Source organism: Taudactylus pleione, unplaced genomic scaffold, assembly GCF_031769625.1.
Source record: "Taudactylus pleione unplaced genomic scaffold, aTauple2 ptg000329l, whole genome shotgun sequence".
Classification (NCBI taxonomy): Eukaryota; Metazoa; Chordata; class Amphibia; order Anura; family Myobatrachidae; genus Taudactylus; species Taudactylus pleione.
In genome coordinates, this window is record NW_028284730.1 from 9,086,039 (window position 1) to 9,101,443 (window position 15,405).

Genomic DNA, 15,405 nt, shown 5'->3' on the forward strand with positions numbered 1-15,405 from the left:
TATTTGTACATATCCTAAAATCGGGGGTGTGGTGCTCCTTTGTAGATAGGAAATAGCATGATGTAAACCTTGGGTTCCACAGTTATGTTATCATTGTAGTATATTAGTAATGGTATTTTGTGTGCTGTACCGGTTACAATTGTTAGCATGAAACTGTATTTATTGATCCCTACTTCTGGTAGGTACATGGATTAAATATTATGTATATGCCCATGTAATCTAATATATTATCATATATATTATTCATATTATATGTATAGTCCCTTTTTCTGATGAATGGGAGAACTGGAAGTGAAAAAACTAAGCAAGCCCTCACCCGATAGTCTGTAGGTCATGTTGTCTATATCTTACAGGTATAGTCAATTCCTGCAGGTGGGTCCTATTAAAGTTAATCTTGAATAGTCTCCTTCATTAATTCATTATTATTTATACTAACTTTGTGTTAGGGGTAGCAGAAAGATACCGCAACATGCGCCATACAGTTTCTGCACATACACAGGTCAAGAAACAACAGAGATGGATGTATACCATTGGGTTTGCATACATTTCTGAATCGGGCCCACAGTTAATTCAAATATTTAACATTTTTAAAAGGGTCATTCCTTTGTTTCTATGTACAGTATTAGGCATGTTCTCTTGGCCATGGATTGCTCTTGTCATAGCTTTTCGGATGTCTTTATTCCGCAAACTGTATACTAGTGGGTTTAGCATTGGAGGCAAAGTAGCAAACATCACTGATAACAGCTTGTCTTGGTCTTGAGAATATTGTAAGTACAAGGTAATGGCCGAGCCATAGTACATTACAACAATTGTTACATGGGAAGTACAGCTTGAGAATGCCTTGCGTCTCCCTTGAGCGACTGAATTTTGAGGATGGTGGAAATGATGCAGACATAGGAAGTCAAGATCAATGTAAAGGGAGCAAACCCGATTACTATCGTATCTAACATAATAAATTTTTTTAAGAATGTGGTGTCACTGGAGGAGACGATAAGAAGGGCTTTTATGTCACAGAAGAAATTGTTGACTTCATTGAAATGAGAGAAACGTAAGCCACTTACAAACCAAGTAAATATTAAAGCATTGATGGCAGCCATAAACCATGCAGGAAACGCTAATAAGGCACAAACATGTTTACTCATAATGAGCGAGTAATGTAGAGGGAAACATATTGCTACATAGCGATCAAAGGCCATTGCTGTTAGTAGGAAACCCTCAGTATCAGCAAACAAAAGAAATAAATATAACTGGGCTATGCAGGCAGTGTAAGACACAGCATGGTCACCGGTGTGAGTGATATACAGCAGCTTGGGGAGAGTGGTGGAGACATATAAGATATCCAATACAGACAGATTACATAAGAAGAAGTACATGGATGTGTGTAACTGGGACACAAAACACACTAGTAATATAATAACAAGGTTACCAGTAAGGATTAACAGATATATCACTAAAACTGCTAGTAAAAGCAAAATCTGCCCATTTTCGGATGTGGAAAATGCAAGGATGTGGAATTCAATCTGTGAGGTGCCATTTAATAATACTCCATCCATTTTATGTCCTGATAGAAATGTTCTGAGTACAAATGGAAGATAAAACAAAATTAAAACTACTCATTAATATGTTGTCATCTAAAATATCACATAAATCAGAATTGTTACTATAGATATCACCTATAGAGCTGCATATGCAACAAGCACCTACAGTATTTGAACAACATAAATCATATTTAGATGCTTTAGGAAGCTGGGCTCTATATAGAGATGAGTGGTTTCCTTTTCCTGAATTTGGGGGTTCCGAGTAGAACCGAGTCACGGCTCTGGTCTTCCTGTAAGTTCAAAACTCAAATCTAAAAACTGGATCTCGGTATTGGAATGCTTGTAAAAAGGTCCAAATTACATGATTTTAGCAGTTTTTTTATTAAGTTTAACGAAATCCAAAACCAAATCCAAAACTGAACCAAAACACATGAGGGTGGTTTGACCAAAACCAAAACCATAATATTTAAGAGTGGTTTTCAGATCTATTTTCTGGGCTTGCCAATGCCAGCATCTGCATCTTTGATGATTCACTGTACACGGAAGCATGAATTTCACGCCCATCCTCAGTAACCAGGGGGTTATTCAGATGGCCGATGTTCATGTAGTGGATCACAGAAGCCGGCAAGAGGAATCTATTTACAAGAGACTCCTCCTCCTGCCACATTAGCATTTTACTGCTCAGACTCTGGTTCTCATTCAGACCTGCTTGCAAGCGCTTGAGCGCCCACAAGTGGGTCGATGCTGGGCTCTGCTAACGTGCTGCAGCCGCACTGTGCATGTGCAAGCCCCGGAGCGAGAGAGAAATGATCTCGCTCCGGGGCTCACTACAAAAGGGGTGGCTGTCGATGTTGATCCACAGCTACTCTCGTTTTGTAGGCGTGGTGGGAGGGTGGCTTCACAAACGGAGGCATTCCGAAATGAATACCTGCAGTTTGTGGTGGCCCCACTGACATCACCAGTGATGTCAGTGGGAGAGCTCTCTGGCCTAGCGAGCAGCCAGGAGGCCAGATAATTTTTTAGATGTGGCCACCCTCATTCAGAGCGAGCGCTCGCATTTTGTGAGCGGCACTGAATGAGGTCCTCTGTGTACAAAGTCATAGCAGCTGTGCAATAGAATACAACTCTAAAACAAACTCATAGCCCACAAATAATAATAGTTTATTGGGGATGGGTACAGAATGCCAGCGTTCGGTATCCCAGTGGTCATAATCCTAATGCCAGAATCCCGACAGGGCTCTACCAACACTTTGACAGTAGGTATGCTAACCCTTCCCCTCAACCCTACCCTAACCCTCTCTCCCCGATGCCTAACCCTAATCTCCTCCTTCCTGCACCCTAAACCTAACCATCCCCCCAGTGCCTAACCCTAACTCTAACGCTAACCCTCCCCCTAACCCCGCTACTTACCTTCAGGATTTCAGCTGTCAGTATGCCGATGCTGGGATTCTGATAGGTGTGAGGATTCCAGCTCTGGCATTCTGACTGCCTGAATCCCCTCCAACTGTATTTTAACTGCATCCTTTTTAGAGATCCTGTGTAATAATTCAACATCATATCTATAATACAATATACATGTATATAGGGGGTGGGGGAGAAGAGAAATGCCACATAGCATGTTCTTTTTTTAATATCATTACAGTTTTAAATGTTGGGGTTAAACACATTAAAAAGAGGCCCCTTGCAAAAGACAGCACTTAGTAAATTTACCACATGATGTTATTATTTTATTGAAACTATGTGAACCAAAATAAATTGTGCTACCACATTACATTAATCGATTTGGTGAATGACATTAGTACATCTGTGTAAGAAGGGCTCTTCATGCCAAGTTCCATTATACGTCATCTGCAACTTTTATATGCGTAGCCCATGTTGTTGTGGTAAAAATGAAAGATATACTGACCAGGTAAGTACCTGGTTATGGTAGATCAATAAGATTCTGTTGATATGGAATGGAGGAAATACAGAATTGCTGGAATTTATCACTACTCTGAATAACATAAATCTAACTCTCAGACTAATGTGTCACCTTCCTGGATGTATGGCTTATATTGGAAATGGAAAGCTCCATAAGAACTGATCTACAGTATACAGGAAGAAGACAGCCACAAATATCCTGCTTCACCACCAAAGTGCTCACTCCCCACCCACACTCAAAAATATCCCAAAAGGTGAAGAGTCAGATGAAATAACTCTGATGATGGAACTAATGGTGCATACACACGATCAGATTTTTCCTTCAGATATGAACGATAACGATTTAAAAATCGTTCAGTCGTTCATATCTGAAGGAAAATCGTTCATATCTGACATGCCTGAACGATGGACGATCAACGATGCGCGTTCCCGATGGTCAGATAACGATTTCTGATATCTGATGTGTTTGCAGTCAGACTTGGACGATTCCATTCATTTTAATGCAGTCAAAAATCGTTCAATCGTTCAAATCGTTCAGATCGTTCAAAACTTTGGTAAAATCGTTCAAATCGTTTAATCGTTCAATCGTTCATCTGACAAATCTGACAAGTCTGACAAATCTGACAAGTCTGACAAATCTGACCGTGTGTACGCTCCATTATAACAAAAAAATGTAATTAAATTATCAGGCTCCTTGACTGGGGGTATAGGAATAAACTTAAACAAACACGTCATTTCACATCACAAACAGTAAGTGATCATCTGATTTTCCCTAGGAAGAAGGACAAGAAAGAGAAAAACAAATCTGATTAGATGGTAATTTCTGCAGGGAATGGAAAGGCCTCAAAAGAATAGTCCAAAAACAGTGGCATATTCTCCTTATGGATGATAAAGTAGCAATGAGTTGGCAGAAAGTAAGAAATCTACATGACTCTCTATAACATGATGGAGGTAATCTACTGCAGAGAATGCAGCTGCCATCTTAGATATAGGGATATGACCACACGCTGCCTAAAGCAAAGAATCCTAGAACATAAAATATAAAGAATACCACATTAGATCTTCAAAAAATTAGAAAGCTAACATCAGTGGCCAGACACTCTCACACTGTACATCATTCCATTAAAGATTGTAAAGCACTTGGCCTGCAGAGGGTTTCACTAGGTATTAGAGGAGGTAATCTTACCAAGGAACTTTTAATAAAAATAAAGCCAAAGGACCTTCAATTTGGGCACTAAAACACCACACGACATCAATGAATATATCAGCTTCAGCTCCTATCTGTGATCTTCCTCACGACTAATTTTAAGCAGAGGGCATAACATGTCTAATAGTTTTCCATGGTTACGCCACTTAGAAAATACAATTCACACATTCCCCACCTTCTAACTCATAATCACTATTTTTAATTAGACACTCTTAGTATAATTTTATTTTTCTAACACTGTCCTTGATGCATTTTAGCCTTTTGACACTGTTATAAATACATATTAGGGACTCATCTCATTTTATTCTTCTAACTTTGTCCTCTGTCCTTTCCATTATGACGCTGTTACTAATAATACACATTAAGGGGCTCACCATCTTCTTTATATAGTTACACTGATTATAACTTACACAGTTATCACCCACATGCCAGGTATTTTTACATCATCAAACACACAATTTTGATGGGTAATTTTAATATTCCCTTTTTTCCATACAAACATAAAATGTGTGGAGTTTGTGTGGAGTTAGTATATTCTCTCTGTGCTTGCGTGGGTTTCCTCCGGGTACTCTGGTTTCCTCCCACACTCTAAAAATACACTGGTAGGTTAACTGGCTCCCAACAAAATTAACTCTAGTGTATATGTGTGTGTGCATGTGATAGGAAATATAGATTGTAAGCTCCACTGGGGCAGGGACTTATGTGGATGGACAAATATTCTGTGCAAAGCGATGCGGAATATGTATGCACTATATAAATAACTGGTAATAAATAAATAAATAAATAAAATGTGATATCTTGGGATAGGAGATATAGCACAATAATATCTTATATGATTGTTGTACCATTAAATCCTGTATATAAATAATGTAATTTAACAGAATTACACATGAGAAACATTAGTTTTACATCACAGGGACATAACTCACTACATAAGTATTTATGTTTCTCTGCTCATTTTTCTAATATAGAAACATGTTGGCCATGATATATAATTAGAGGAAACATAAATCTCTACTTCCTACCCTTGCTATTTTGTTTAATAAAATGTATACAGCAATATATGGATACAATACTTTTTGGACTTAGGTTACCTGACCATACGACATATGTGACTATTATGTGCCCTTATCCAATCAGAATGACAAAATCATGTCATCCTTGACGAGTGCATACCTTTATATTGCCAATGTTACCACAATGATGTTTGGCTGTGAACTTTGGGCCTGATTCAGACCCACTCGCAAGCGGCTGTCCGCTCGCAAGTGGGTCGATGGTCTGCACTGCGCATGCGCACGACAGCGGGAGCTTCGTCGTGCGCAAGCGCCAGAAGCGACGAGCGAAGGACTTTCCTTCGCTCGTTGTGTCTGATCAAAGGGGGCGTGCTGTCGATGTTGATTGACAGCACGCCCCCTTTGGTAGGCGTGCGGGGGCGTGCCTCCAGATGGGGGCATTCCCAAGGGAACGCCTACCTTCAGAAGCCGGCCCACTGACATCACTAGTGATGTCAGTGGGAGTGATTTTGGCTTTGATAGAGCCAAAATCACTCCTGGCCTTGCGGTTGAGAAACTCAACCGCAGGCTCCGGCTCGCAGTGGCGATGGTCGCGATGGTCAAGACCATTGCGGCCATCATCCTGCACGCTCGTATGAGCTGTGGGTGGTGACCCACAGCTATACGAGCGTCCAGGAGGACGCTCCATTTTTATGTGGAATGGCCCTCATTCAGAGCGAGCGCTCTGCTCAGAGCGTCCGGCTCTGAATGAGGGCCTTTGCCTCTAGCTCTGTTGTTACAACGCTGGGAGTTAGGGGATGAACATGTGAAGGTGAAGGTCTGTCAAAGATCTGCGAGGCTGGCATCAATTAGTATAATGTGAAAGGACCAATAGTGAACCTCAAAATTATGTATATGAGAATTTCCTTTTAGTTTTAGTGTGAGGCTGTATATATATTTGGAATATTACCAGTGGAATCTTTTCATATTACTACTGTGATGCAGTATTTTAAACTTTAAGGAGTTTATGTATCAAGCAGTGAAATGCATTGAGAAGTAGACCAGTGGTTAAGTTGTCCATAGCAACCAACCAGCTTTGAAGTAACATTTATCAAGTGCAGTCTGGAAAATAATAAGTAGGCTCTTATTGGCTGCTATGGGCAACTTCTCCACTGGTCCACTTATCCATGCTTTTCACTGCTTGATACATAAACCCCTTAGTATCTAACCTCTATTATTTATTTTAACTTATTTTGTTATATATTTTACCCCTTTCTTTCATCCCACGTTGTTTACACCCTGTAGGTGATTGTGATTAGTTATCAACACCAACACAGCTAGCACTATATAATTTCTATTAGACCTGGATTTCATTTTCCTTTAGGATATTTATTTATCCCAACATTAGGCCTATATCCTGATTTTTATGTTTAATGAGTGTGAGTCTATCCTAACTATTTACAAGTAATATACATTTTATGGAAAAATATTAAAAGTTACATTATTATAACCTGTGAGTGCCCCTGCATAGAGTATTTTCCTGGCCATTTTCTACCAGCCCTGACTACATCTAGCAAGTTAACACTTCCACCACACCTCCAAGGCAGATGAACTTCCTACCTGCTCCATGTTGTACTAGCCATAGGCATCCATCTTTGTTTTGTCCAAATAACAGGCTCAACAGTGTGTCAGTTTATCACATCTAGTCCACAATTATATGGAGGAGATGTACTGTATCAAGTCTTGGAGAAAGATAAAGTGGAGATAGATAAAGTACCAAACAAACTGGCTTCTAACTGTAATTTTACAGCTGGAAGCTGATTGGTTGATACTTTATTTATTTGCATTTATCTCTCTCCAAGGCTTAATACATCTCCCCCAATGTGCAATTTAAGATGTCCTGTTTTCAGAATAGCACAATTGCATTTACCCAGTGATTGTTACATAATCAGTGATGTTTCCACAGAGTACTGTACATTGCGACTGATGATATCATAACACAGTTACTTATGAACATGTAACTTCATCATAAGGCAAAAAACTATATTACATACTGCTGAAATTGAATAATCTCAAAAATATAACAAATTGCTCCAAATATCTTTGGTTGGTACATCAGGTGTCCAGGCATAGTGTATGAGACACCGGGATGAAGTACAGTATTTCAATGCAGTGTTGGTATTAATATCAAATATATAAAAGCATTGTATCTATACAAGATTGCACAATTAAATCACATTGTTGAGCCTAAAATACTTGTAAATACATCAGATGTCTGGATGAAGGGAAAGAGAGAAGAGACATGTCAGAGCCAAGAGTTGAAGTGTCTCACCGCTTCTGCTGTATACTGTTTGCATGCATTGGACAGCGGATGAGAGGCCAGAGAAGACACAGCCTGAGGAGTGCTTCTATTTTCTGTACTTAGACTGGGTACTCCTTGTTGCACTGAGTGTATTGCAGGGAGATTCTCAGTGTGTTCCAGATATGGAGACATCTGTGAAGAAAGCAGAAATACTAGTATTATAGGAAACTCTGGGTCAGCGGTAATCTCCATCTCATGGCACAAGTAAATTGGAAGAAATTTGGATTACATTAATGTTTGATTACCATTCCAATGTGGCACTCTCAGTTAGAGTCTCATTTCTAACTAAACTAAAATGCTAATTGAGCTAAATTGTCAGGATTTTGGATAAGATTTACAGAATGCACTAATATTTTTTTCACCCCTCCACACACATAGTTTCACTCTGAAGTATTTAATAAGAGTGAAATGTAATTATCCACCTAAAAGTGCACTGGTAATCCCATCCATGTGTAGTAGTGACAAACCAAAGTTGTTTTCAGTGTGCATTGTGTGATATTCATAGATGACTTCAACAGTGTTATACAAATACACAGCATGCATACTGATTTGACATTGTTGCACCTGCAACAATGGTGCTAATGACAAGTAATGAAAATGGTTCTTTATTTATGAAACAAATAAATAAAAAAAATAAAAAGGCAACTATATACAATAAAAAATACAAATCTAGTATACACCAATAACTTTTAAAATTATGGCTAATAATGATCCATATGTATGCCCTAGGTTCTCTCTGCCCACTCCCCCTCCACTCCACTTGTCAAAATTCACACTCATTTTAACACTGATGCATTTGATTGAGTGTCACACATTCATACAATCAAACTTATAGTTTGTAGACCTAGATACAGCAGCATTTGGAGTTAAATTGTAAATACTGTAATAACTTAAAATAAGTCTATTTCAATTCTAATGGCTCTAAGTAATCAGTATAATATATTAATTACATAAACTAGAATATAAAGACTCTACGTTATTAATTTCACCTGTATTTAAGTTCCAGTTTGAGTAGCTGAGCAGCTGGATAGCAGCTGATTTAAAAAACATAACTTCTTATTTTCCAATATCAAGTCATAGAATTCAACAATTACAAGGCATATTATAGAAATAGACTATATGTAGGGATATGGAAATGTCTAACTGTATGCTATGACAAGCCTATTTAATGCATAACTTTATAGATTATAGTAACTAAAATATTTTCCAAGTACTATTTTCCAGGCCAAGTGAGTTATGATATATTAAAAAATTAGTACAGTTAGATAAAAGAAAAACAATATACCAGCTAAGGATTATTCTGCATACTAATACAAGTGCATATACAACAGACAGCATAATTTAACCTCAGAATATAATACCACCATTATTTAAAACAGACATAAGGAAGACCCTCACCTGCACACACTATCAGTTAGATTACGTGCGTAATGTGTGTATGAAATATCCTACAAAGTCTCATCAGCAACCCACAACCCTATGTCTATCATCTAACCCATATTCTAAATACTTTTGATATATATGCAAGTTGTTCCAATACTTTGCACTACATTCTTATTGCTTTCATTAATATATCCATTCAGACTTCTATAGTTATGTTTTTAACCTCCTGGGCAGGTACAGTTGACCACACCAGTACTGGCAACCTACAAAGAGGTTTAAACTCTAAACTCTACTCCAGCTGCAAAGTTAAAAGTGTAACAATATAAATCTGTATGTGGATTTTTTAAAATTCAGCCTATATTCAAGTGTTTTTAATTAAAATAAATTGATATACTGTAATCTAATAGTTTGTAAACCAAGAAATCATTTGCAATAGTAAATTGTAATACTGTGCTTTCTAAATCACCTTGTAAATTTTAAATTGTACTTTAATGATACAAATAAAAAAAAAATACAGATATCATAAAGTGTATAAATCCGACCCTAAAATGTTTGCTTTTTGTGCTTAATCATTTAACATATTAGCAATACTTTCCCCATTAATGCTATCAGGCAGCCAGGTATTCATCACTAGCAGAACCACTTATGGTATACTGGTAATAAAGCCATTGGTTCTCCATGTCTGGGGTTATTAATGAGATGAGCTACAGTACAGACTCATTCTCATGTACAGTATTATAGTTGTCACAGAAATTAAGTTTAATTCTTACCTGTTGCTGTTCTCTCCACATAGAAGTGGTAGAAGTGTAATAACATGAAGGTAGATTTCCTATTTTTTGATATTCTGTACCACGAGGGAGTTTATCCTAAATGGCCTAACTCCAGAGAATTTTGCTATGTGGGAATCATTTATACACTACTTCTAATTAAATAATAGCAAGGTTTCACTTCTGAATCTCAAAAGCTATATTGCTCAATCTCTCGTAAAGAAACATGTTAAAAAAAGATACAAAGCTACAAAGATATTGAATATGTCCTTTATTGACATGCATGTTTGACTCCAGTGGAGGCTCCAGAGGTGAGGCTGCAGCGCAGTCCAAGATTCAAATAGGGGAGCAACACCAACTGCCATTTCAAACAAAGCCAAACATAAATGGCCGGGACTCACTGCCAGTTGAAGTGGTTCCCCTATTTGAATTTTGGACTGTGGTGCAGCCCCACCCCTGGAGCCGCCACTGTTTGACTCTATTATGTATCTTGTTACTGATTGATACTGATTATTGTGCTTCTCTGGTACAGTTTATTTAAGTCATGGCCCTGTGACAGGTAGCAATGAGCAGTAAGTTAAGCCCAGTAGCAGGGTCGGCTCCAGGTGCGTGGCCCAATTATCATAGGCCACACCCACTAAATGGCTTTATTTGGGGGCGTGCCCGTATGGCATGCCTCCTGTTAACATCAAGCTGGGGGTGAGTCCAGCACTACGTCAGTAGCTGGGCTACCCCCAGCTCTGTTTCTGCATCCATTCCTCTTCTCTGGGGCTGGCAATGCTGCACAGCTGTGGTGCTGGAGGTGCCCAACCTTCCGACCACCCACGGGACACTTCGTCCCATGAGTGGAACAGTGAGACAGTGCACAAAAAACGGGACTGTCCCACTGAAATCTGGAATGGCTGGGAGGGTTGCGCCCTCTATGAAGTGGTGCCCCTGTTCGAATGCACTGGTCGAACATTCCTCCAGCCAGCCCTGCCCAGTATTGTTCAGAAATGAGCAGGGGGAACAGCAAATGGGCAGCTGCTATGGAAATCCAATGACCAGAAACTCTTAGGGAAGAATCCATTTGCGGGTGGGATATATTAAAACCCCCACAGTGCGGGGTTTCTCCCACACCAACTGGGTTTTGTTGTTCAATTAGATGACTGAAAATGGGAAGCAGTGATTTTGACACATTACCTGAGGACTAATTAAGCAATTAAAAGTTTCCAATTAGATTAATCAGTCCTTAATTACTCACCTTTTGAAGCGATGTCTTCTGTAGCCAATGTCAGGAGCTGGGTCTTCTGCAGCAGGGTGAGTATGTGAATGTGTGTGAGTGTTTTTAAGTGTGTATGAGTGCGTACGTGTGTGCATGAGTGTGTGTTTGAGTGAACCCCATGAGTGTATTCTCAGTATAGTCAGCGCTGGGAGAATTATATCTCCCAGCAGCCCTTGTGCCTCCCAGCATCCCTTGGAGCCTCCCAGCAGCCCCCGCCCCAATCACAAGATGGAGGGGACGCCACTGGGATCCGCGGAAGCCACCTGAGACCCCAGACAGGTGAGTATAATTTATTTAATTATTTTACACTCTCTGTGGTTTTCAACTTTGAAACCCCGGCAACCACTTTTTTTTAATCGCATATCTGTGGTAATCCAAAAATGGGCGCAGGGGCATGAGGTTTTTCACCTTGCTAAATCTTGCCCCCAAATGAATATGCCCCTTAGTAACCCGCAATGCACTGTATGAAGGCCAGCTGTGAAATTTGAACAGCAATGTTTTATGTTAGCACAGCAAAGGCTTGAACCCAATTATTTATGGGAATTGCACTTTAATCAATGGCCACAGCATGGCACCCTGGTCTTTATGTCTTTACTCAAAGTCATAATCCTCAGTAGAGTAATAGAAGTCAGAGATGCAGAGTCAAAGAACAAGTTAGGGTCAGGGCAGGCAGATAACAAACAAAGGGCCTGATTCAGGTCCAGATATTATTAAGGGACTTAACACAGTTTTCAGATTATTGAAAAACTGCGCATGTGCAGAATGGGTCCTGCGTTCTTGCTCTCAAATCCCCCAAGCCACAGCATGATTGACATAATGCGGCATTTGGGAGGCAGAGTGAGGGGGTGCCTGGCCAGCATTCCCGCAAATTGGGGCATGTTGCAGATTTCCTGGCCTCGCAGGCTGCCAGCCTGAGCAAGCTGAAGCTTACTCAGACTGGCCAGTGCTTCACTCATCAGACCGATGATTACGATGATGATCTGAGGCAGCATCTATGGACGCTGCACTTGGATTGCTAATGCATCTGCTTCCTACAGACACCTCCTGCAATATTTTAATATTTGTTGGACAGTATTGCGCAGCTTTTTCCTTGTGGCTGTGCTATACCATCTGGACTTGAATCATCCCCAAAGTCTTAAGCATCAGCTGAAATATCAATCCAGAAAATGGAAGAAGTTTATAGATATTTTGCATAGAATGGATACCTGCTGCTCCAGCACAGTTACAGGAAAGGTTGAACATTTATAAGAGCTATAACCTCAAAGGCATCATAGAAAGTGTGCCTGAACATACAATACAAGCCAACATGCAACTAGTGCACCACAATGGAATGACATATGGTTTGAGAGGAATATGGAACTTAGGGCCCAATTCAGACCCGCTCGTGAGCGCTGAGCCCTCGCAAGCGGGCCGATGTTAGCCCAGTGCGCATGCGCACGACGGAGGCGGCTCCGTCATTCGCATGCGCGAGATCCGGATAGCGACGGGGAAGCCGTCGCTATAGGTCTCGCTACACAGGGGGCGTGCTGTCGATGGTGAGTGACAGCACACCCCCTTTGGTGGGCATGCCGGGGGCGTGGCTGTCCAGATGGAGGCGTTCCCATGGGAATGCCTACCGTCTGGGGCCGGCCCCACTGACATCACAAGTGATGTCAGTGGGAGTGCTTTCGGCTCTGATAGAGCCGAAAGCACTCCAGGGCTTGCGGCAATGAGACCCTACCACAAGGGTCTCGACGCAAGCCCGATGGTTGCGATGGTCTTGACCATCGTGATCATCTTTTTGGCCGCTCGCTATAGCTGTGGGTGGTCACCTACAGCTATGCGAGTGGCCAGGAGGCCACTCTAAAAATAGAGAGGGAGGGCACTGATTCAGAGCGAGCGTTCTGAAAGAGCGTCCGGCTCTGAATCAGGCCTTTAGTGTGCATGTGAGTGTGGAAATGAAAGGGAACTCCTTCTTAAATGAAATAATGTTTTTTCAACATTTTATAACATAAATGGAAAGTTCTTGAACATAATTAAAAATAATTTACAAGAGTCAATTAAATGCATATAGGATCATATTATATGGATGATTTCCTGAATGAATGGACTGCTTGCTAAATAATGATTCAAAAATCATGGAATATGGGTCTTGAACTTATTTTGTAATAAATGAGGACTCTTGATGCTGGGTTCCAAGCTTAAATATTTTGTTATATATATATATCGCCATGGCCAAAAACTTTGAGAATGACACATGTATTGGTTTTTACAAAGTTTGCTGCTTCAGTGTTTTTGGACATTTTTGTCAGATGTTTCTATGGTATACTGAAGTAAAATTACAAGCATTTCATATGTGTCAAAGGCTTTTATTGACAAGTACATTAAGTTTACAGTATGCGAAGAGTCAATATTTGCAGTGTTGAACCTTCTTTTTCAAGACCTTTGCAATTCACCCTGGCATGCGGTCAATTAACTTCTGGGCCACATACTGACTGATGGCCACCCATACTTGCCTAATCAATGCTTGGAATTTGTCAGAATTTGTGGGTCTTTGTTTGCCCACCCACCTCTTTAGGATTGACCACAAGTTCTCAATGGGATCAAGGTCTGGGGAGTTTCCTGGCCATGGACCCAAAATGTTGATGTTTTGTTCCCCAAGCCACTTAGTTATCACTTTTTCCTTATGGCAAGGTGCTCCATCATGCTGGAAAAGGCAATGTTCATCACCAAACTGTTCTTGGATGGTTGGGAGAAGTTGCTCTTGGAGGATGTTTTGGTACCATTCTTTATTCATGGCTACGTTCTTAGGCAAAATTGTGAGTGAGCCCACTCCCTTGGCTGAGAAGCAACCCCACTTGTGAATGGTCTCAGGATGCTTTACTGTTGGCATGACACAGGATGAAGACTTTGTCTTCTCTTACTGCCTCTACCTCAGCAGAACTGAATGCTCGGGCAAGGCATTGGCTTTAATGTTTTTGTTACCTGGACAGTAGGTAATCACCAGATTGAACTGATTGAAGAATAATGACCATCTGGACTGATGGTAGTTTAGGCAGTGGGCTGTTTTGAGGTATTTCAGGTTCTTGTGATCAGTATAAACTGTCACCAGAAATGTTTCTCCCTCCAATGAGTATTGCCATTCTTGAAGATCCAACTTGATGTCTAAAAGTTCTTTATCCCTGAGGACATATTTCCTCTCTGGAGCAGATAACTTATGGGAAATAAAGCCACAGGAATACCACTTGCCCTCTTCTTCTTTCTGTGAAAGCACTTTACCAAGTCCAATCGTGGAGGTGTCCACCACCAGGAAAAAAGGTTGATCACAATTGAGTTGTCTTAGAATGGGTGCTGAAATAAAACTCTGCTTTAGAAGGTCAAAAGCTTCTTCTGCCTCAGAAGACCACACCTGGGTATCTTGACCCTTCATGGTAGGAGCAGTAAAATGACCTGCGATAGATTAGTAGTTCCTGATGAACTGGTGGTAGAAGTTGCAGAAACCCAGGAAGCATTGTATCGCTTTCAACCAAACTGGACAAAGCCAGTTGACAATGGTGGGAGTGTTATAGGAAAATTCCCCAAAGATGTCTCCTGTCTTGAAACTTCACCCTTCTATCTCTCCCCCTTTCTTTCTCTGCTTTGCAACTGCAGAACCAGTATACACCAGTTCTCACACACACACACACTTGATCAAAGAATAGAGATTGCTTCCCCATTTCCTGGGTCAAGTTACAGCCAGACTCTTATATGTGATGAACAAAGGCTGTGAGGACACATGTACTTAGACTGCTGGCTGAAAAACATCTAAGTCAGGCCTGTGATCTCAAGAACATAAGTATAATTTCATTATATTATATCTGTTTTCATGTGTGTAATTTAATATAATGTTTTGTAGTTAATTGTAGCAGGGATATATATATATATATAAATATATATATATATATGTATATATATATATATATATATATATTAGGGATGTGCAGGCTTGGTTCT

At 40.2% G+C, this 15,405-nt stretch overlaps 1 pseudogene; it reads right to left on the minus strand.

Moving 5' to 3' along the window:
• Window positions 1-570: 570 nt before the first annotated feature.
• LOC148509331 (olfactory receptor 1496-like) lies at window positions 571-14,842 on the minus strand (annotated as a pseudogene).
• Between the last annotated feature and the right edge of the window lie 563 nt (window positions 14,843-15,405).